The sequence below is a fragment of the Alosa sapidissima genome, chromosome 1, assembly GCF_018492685.1.
Source record: "Alosa sapidissima isolate fAloSap1 chromosome 1, fAloSap1.pri, whole genome shotgun sequence".
Lineage (NCBI taxonomy): Eukaryota > Metazoa > Chordata > Actinopteri > Clupeiformes > Clupeidae > Alosa > Alosa sapidissima.
Window position 1 is genome coordinate 42,770,735 of NC_055957.1, and position 7,251 is coordinate 42,777,985.

Consider the following 7,251-nt stretch of genomic DNA (forward strand, 5'->3'; position numbering starts at 1 on the left):
ATCAAAGACTGCCTATTATATGGGATAAAAAGAAAAAGTGTCTACACTATTATTGTTAAAAGAGTTTATCCCAATAGTTCACTCATTCTGAAATAAACAATGAAACAAATAGTACCCAACAAACTAGGTTGAGGGGCAGCGAGGCCTACTGGTTAGCACTTTGGACCTGTAACCGGAGGGTTGCCGGTTCGAACCCCAACCAGTAGGCACAGCTGAAGTGCCCTTGAGCAAGGCACCTAACCCCTCACTGCTCCCCGAGCGCCGCTGTTGATGCAGGCAGCTCACTGCGCCGGGATTAGGGTGTGCTTCACCTCACTGTGTGCTGTGTGTGTTTCACCAATTCACGGATTGGGATAAATGCAGAGACCAAATTTCCCTCACGGGATCAAAAGAGTATATATACTTATACTTACTTAGGTTTGTGTTGTCTTCGGGGAATAAACCAAAAAGGAGGTCTACTGGTCATGGCCAAATGTTAATTGCCAAGAACGTCAGCCTGTGCCTGGGGCCAAAGACATTTAACACGACCGTAACACAAGCCAATGGTAGCAATTACCGTGGCTTAGAACCACTCCCTCCACTGCCTTGACAGATACTAATGCAGGAGAAAGCGGCACTAAAAGACAAAAAGAAAACAGCCTAACTTGTACATACCCTGATTGAATTCAACTTAGGTCCCTTCTAGATATTCTGTAAAAAAAAAAAGGCGTTCTTTTTATCCACACAATCTTGCGACCCCCAGGTTAAGAACCACTGGTGTGAATTTTCCATCATTCTCTGCTCAGCCTTACTAGCTGCTACACCAAGCTAGCTGACCACAGCTGGCAGTAATCATGTTCAAAAGTGCAGAAGTAGCCAAAACATAGATTCACAGTATTTCTAAAGGATCAAACTACAAGGAAACTAGAATGGAGATTTCTGAAATTGTTAGGAAGTAGGGGTGTCACGATTTCTGTCTTAAGTCGAAAATCGAAATTACATCTGATCTCGAACCTCAAAATCAAATGTAGAATCGACGATGCAGCCACACCCCCAATGTCACGTCCAGCATGCATGCCAAGAGAACCACACACACACCTAACTTCAGGTCAGTAAAAAAATAAATAAAAATAAAAAACACATTAACCGAACTCGAAGCCTTTCCTATCTCCCGTATGGAAGTAGGCTATTTTGTCGTTCATTCACGCTAACTTGCTCAACCTAGCAAGTGAAAAGAAGTTCAAGAAGTTCTAGTTGCAGTCCAAAATTGGGCTTACTTTAAGGCATAACATGCACAATGAAACAATTTAAACTATTGTTCTGTGTTGTTTCATTTCATGTTCACGACCTATGTTTAATGTCTTTTCTGTTCCCAGTGGGAACAGTTTCAAAATAAATGTCGCCCCAAAACAAGGAAATAAGGCAAAAAAGTAAAAAAAAAAAAAACTTAAGAAAGGCATAAATAGAAATATAACTGAAAGAAAAATTTGAGAATCGAATCGTGACTTTAAAATTGAAAATGAAATTGAATTGAAAAGAATCGTGACACCCCTATTTGGAAGTATGAAGTTGATCATCCAGACAAGAAGCTGCTGTTTATAAGATTTCCTAGTGCTAATGTATTCACCAGATAAACTCAGTCTGAAAACACTGTTATATTTCAAACCGGTTTAATTGAAAGGTATATAAAGCTAATCACTGTAAACTTGAATTAATATTAAGTTGGTGTCTATATACAGATTACATCTCCACAGCCCATCATTTTTATTAAGAATTTAATGTATCCACATTGACTATCTAATGTCTCCTTTCTGCAAAACATTAGGCCTACCTGTTCATATAACTTTCCACAGGGGCAGGATTCTGAAAGTACTGATAGATATATTTTAAGAAATCACAGAATAACTGCCCTAAACACACTATATTACATTAATTTTTCAATCTTTGCATATACACGAAAAATATAATTTTACAATTTCACAACTGGCCATTTGCAAGAACTGCAAGATATTCTAAATTATTGTTAAATATGACAGCATTTAGGAAAGGTGAATAAACGATTCACTACAAGAATGTTGTGACTGGTAACAGAAACAGGCAGTTTCTCATTCCAGACTGTTTAGATCTCTTTTGCTGGATGTCAGACAACATCATAATTATCCACATAAAAGAACCAGAATTGTTATCTAATTTTCTACAGATAAAGTTGTGTCATTAATTGACAGTGAATACATGACCAAAAACTGACTATTTCTAAAAACAAAAGCTACCGACACCCTGTGTGGCCTTTATGTAAGACTAAAGGTTTTGTGGAAGTGATATAATTTTGGTTTCTACCACATTATGACTGCAATCAGAAGAACTGCTAATTATCTCATATAAACATATGAGCATAAACAGAATGAACCAACATCACAGTTATCCCAATTGTAACTAGCTCGCTAACTTTTAGTGCCAGACCTGCCTAGAAGTCTGAAGTCTTGTGTACATGGCCTAATGCCCGTTAGTGGAGGGGGGATGGATATGGATATATATATATATATATATATATATATATATATATATATATATTTACACATATATAAAAGGTAATTGGAAAACAGAGCTGCGAGCTCTGGTTGGCTCCAAGACCATTTGAGGGAAAGTAGGATATTTAGATAATCCCTAATATGTCTTTTATGCCTCCCCAAGTGTTGTTTGTATTTACTGCAGTAGTAAGCCTAAATACATCAAATCTACCCTCTACAACTGCACAGTATTCTGTTTGGCTTCACTTCTTATCTTGCAAATGGTTTGTTACAATCAAACAAATCGCCAGAGGTTTATCACAGAGAATCAATTTCCTGTGAGTGAGATTACATGAGATCCCTGTATGTTTTTTTTATTAAGAAAATGTCCAAATTCAGAATTAAGTATACTACTCAACATCTGAAAAGAAATGCATAATCTCTGTGTTGACATGTGAGGGCTTCAAACAGGTCTATGTTACCCTTTCATTGTTTGTCGTGCAGGGTTATTATCAATTACAGGACAACTTCGGGAAGAATAACTGCGACATCGTGGTGCAAGACCAACAGGGCTACCTCATAGGGAGGATGTGTTTGGCTGAAAAGCAAATCGTAGCAACTAACGTTAGGTTATATGCACAACCCTACACCTACACTGAGGCTGTGAATCAAAATTGCGATAAAACGTTCAATGCACTAGGCTATGCTTTCAAAACCACATTAAAGTCCAGAAATGACAGCGGCACAACCTCTTATCGTACCTGGAACTGCGCAATGAGCAACTTGTAGTAACGTCAAACGTTTGTTTCACTTTAATTCAAACGTGACCGTAGTAAACAGGGTGGCGGTTGTTTGTCATTTACACAAATGGAGAAAATAAAAAGGGAATTGAGACACAATGTTGATTCCCTATAACGCTTGGGACACAAACTAGAACTGCTGCACGTTTCAAGTCTGAAGACGCTTTCGCGATGTCTTTAAACAAAAGGTTGGTACGCGAATGACGGTCACCAAATAAAGCTTTGTGGCAACACACCCCCAAATGCTAAGCTATAACGTTGCATGTTCAGCTGAGGAAGCTAGCTAGCTTTGGCAGCGTGGCGCAGATTTCATTAGTAGACGGAAAGAGACATTGCCTTATCTAAGAAGCCAGCCATATTTTTTAACTGACGAATATCAACATAGTATATATATTCAAAGACGAATTTTCATACATTAGGTATCTCTGAACAAGCTAATCATCCATATAGCGTTAACGTTGTATGATTAAATGATTGTATGGATTAACCTTGATTGTCAAAGTAGTTATATTGCTATGAATACTTGGAAGAATTTAAATACAGCACTTGGATTTTACAGCTTAATCCATGTCCATGTGTTGATGCAGACTGCGCCACCCTGTCGAATAAACGAGACAATAGCCCGCAGTGACACGGGAGGAAAGTCTAGCTACCCAGTCTGCGCTTCCCCTGCACGGTTACGTTACTGGCCAGCTAACATTAGCAAGCTAACCAAGTCGCTAGCACAGCAACACCAGCCGCTCATATTCCCTCCTATTCCTGACAGAATCAACCTGGTTGTCACAACCTCGTCGTCGTCGACACGCAATAACACAGAATTGCTACCAAATCATATATTTGCTTGTATCAAAACTGCATGGTTCCCTTACATATTGTTAGTAAGATTGATATACATGTAATGAGAAGTATTTCGCTTCAGTTAAAAGTCTCAATACGAGCCACGTTGATACAAAACATTCAATTCGGACCGTAACATTAAACTTAGCCAAGTAACGTTAACGCTAGCTTGCAAGCTAAAAGGCTACAGTGTTAGCTAACTGTTTTTTTCGACTGCGGGCAGTCAAGACTGTCGTCTATGCTTACCGTAGCAAACATATTCAGGTCCTCTTGCTCTTGCATAAACGGTTCGCACCTTGCAGATTTTAAGAACACGTTCGTAAATAGGGAAAATTAGGAGTTGTCTACGATGGTATGACGTCTCTTTCCAGCTTACTGCTGGTTTGAAAACATCCCTAGCCGTCCGTCGTCTCTAAGAAAAGCCCAGCAAAACACGCAAGAGCAACGTTCATTGGCAGACGCCTAGCCATGTGATCGCTTGAGCACCCAGTAGGCTTAAAAGGTCCGCGTCTAGTTCTACTGGAGATGGTGGACACGGGACAATGCGTTACCTCGTTGAAATATCGCGCTACTCTAGTGTTGTTATTACAATATATCCTTAATCTGCCATATGATTAGAATTACATAGGATTTTTATTTTCGCGGGATTTGGTTAATGTCGTGTTAGTGTACATTTCGCTCGCAACATTCAAGATTCTAAACACTAAAGGGGTGAAGTGACGCTGGGCGCTTGACGTCATCTTTTCCGCTCCCTTCTGCAGCTACTAGGAACGTTCTCGAACATGTCGGGGGCAGGAGTGGAGGTAGTGTTGTAGATCAGTCTCGTCAGTTTTTATTTGTCAATGCGTTAATGGAACATTGTAGGTAGCCTACATACTTACTTTTGACATAGGCGATGGTGTTAAATCTTCGTAGCTTTTTCACGATGTGGCGCAGTGATATTTGCATTATGTCGGAAAGCCGCGCATGCGCATGATTGAGTATTATGTTGCAGAACAAGCTAAATCGCAAGGGAGGAAAATTGGGGTGGGGGATCTAGACCAGAAGAAAGCTAGTGATACATGGATATTTTGCAGTTTAACGATGGTGTATATAGGAAGTATTTTTGGTAGGATCGTAGGATATCTTGCACCAGTCTTTACCAGCGTTCTCTTTTTATTTAATGCCAGATAAGATAGGCTACATCGTAACTGACCAAATCAGTTAGGATACTGGTTTAAGTTTGTTTGACACTGCTCTTGTCAAATCGAGGCTAGGCCTAATTTACTGACATGGAATACCATAGTGGTTTCAAATGGATCAAGTAAAATGACAGCAATCAATGTGTCCTTCATTGTAGGCCTAACACTGCATCCGAAACACCTTTGTTCTCTCCACATAGCCGCAGGATCCGCGGATGAACAAGGTAATGAGCCTCCTATAAATAAATGATCTGCTTTTCTGGCTACAGAAAAGGACGGCCAAGTCAGTTAGTGGAGGAAAACGAGATTGGTTTATAAATTGGAAGCAGTCCTGTCGAGGTGTAGCCTGGAAAATCCAGACCCTGATAATCTAGAAAGATTAAGGGTCTGGCAAAGAACAATGTAATGGCCCAACTCGAGGGGCGGCAACAAGCATGCATTTAAAAATCTCACTGCACGCAATTGGATAACACTAGACCATGTTTACTCGGACTTCGACGCAATCGGATAACACTACGACCAATGTGTACTGTCCTCCAACGTTGCAGCGCTGTCTTCATCAGTTTAGCTGGTTTCCCGGAATGTTGGGGTAAAAGTAACGTGCATCCTTGCTCTTTGCCAGAGTGTCTCGAAGAGACAATTCCATTGTGCTCTCGCGAGAACTCTGGATTTCCAGGGTTAGTCGAGGTGGGTAAATTGGCTTAATTGTTGCGATTGACTGAACGTGAATTAGACTGGTCACGTGAATTAGATATTAATGAAGCGACCTTGGGTGTCTTGAAAGGCGTTTTATAATACAATGTTATTATTGTAACTGTAAAGTCTTTTTCCCCAATAAAGCATGGGCTTGTTGAGTAGTAATTCTTGTCATTGTATGTTTGTGGGTTTAGAATGGGAGGACTTTCCCTTCCTCTGGTCCAGTGGTGTGGCTGCATAAAGTTGCACAATACGCACAGGTTGCTCAACTCGCATGCACGCGCACACACACACACACACACACACACTGTTGATCCCAAGGTAGGGAGGGGAGGGAGTGTGTATAGTTGACTGCTGGACTCGGAGAGTGCCCAGTGTGCAAGCTATTGATGCTGAGTGTCTACGTCTGTGTGGGTGTGTGTGTGTCCGAGCGATTGCCGGAGTGTGTGAGTGAGAGACAAAAATGTGGAATCAATGCCACTAGCATGTGAGTGTGTGAAAGAGAAAAGATAATATCTAGGACTAGCTGTGTGTGTGTGTGTGAGAGAGATAGAATTTGTATGGTTGATGTTGCTAATAGGTTTTTCTGTTTGAGTTTCTGTATATCTTTTGTCATCACAGAACACAAAGCGACACAGGCGGCTTCCCTTCACTAATGCAAAGACAGACTGAACAGACATAACTTATTTTGTTATATCAGGAAAATATCTGGAGGGCTGGTGCATTGGACAGGCTGACCCTTGACACAGGTGTGTGTTTGTGATCTGGGTAGTGTGTGTGTGTGTGTGTGGTCTACCAGTTTTAGCTTTGAATGTTGTAATAATAAAGAAAGCATAAAGCAGACTTTAAATGGTCATTAACATACATGGACTGAGTATAGTCATAAGCTCGTTAAGCTGTATTTCCATTTAGCTCATTCACCTATTGCCTTCTTTAAAAAAAATTGTCTTTAAGACAAAGTGCAAAGGCCCTAGGGCTCCACATCTTTAATTTGCTCTTCAGGCTCATCTGGAAAGGATCCCATTTCCAAACTTCCCGTTTTACATCTTCCAGGGGTGTAACCAGTAGAGAAATTAAGCTCAAATTGGTTTATTAAACTCTTGCAAAATCATTTCAGAAGTGCAGAAAACACATCTTTCTTGTAAACAAAGGTTTGAAATTAAGTTGTTTATTTAATTCCAAAGAAAATACACGTTCCTGGGTTTTTGGTGATTTGGAAACGAATGTCAAAGGAATCCAGACCTACCTGCA

At 40.2% G+C, this 7,251-nt stretch overlaps 1 protein-coding gene across 4 annotated transcripts in view; it reads right to left on the reverse strand.

Annotated features, from left to right (window-relative positions):
* Positions 1-4,588, reverse strand: part of ankrd12 (ankyrin repeat domain 12) — a 55,853-nt gene extending 51,265 nt beyond the window's left edge. For 2 of the 4 annotated variants that reach the window (XM_042095657.1, XM_042095647.1), the window contains exon 1: positions 4,370-4,587. The gene's annotated coding sequence lies outside the window, so the exon portion shown is untranslated. Of the gene's footprint in view, positions 1-4,369 lie in introns of all 4 variants that reach the window. The other 2 variants (XM_042095640.1, XM_042095664.1) reach the window with 2 other exon arrangements.
* Positions 4,589-7,251: the final 2,663 nt, after the last annotated feature.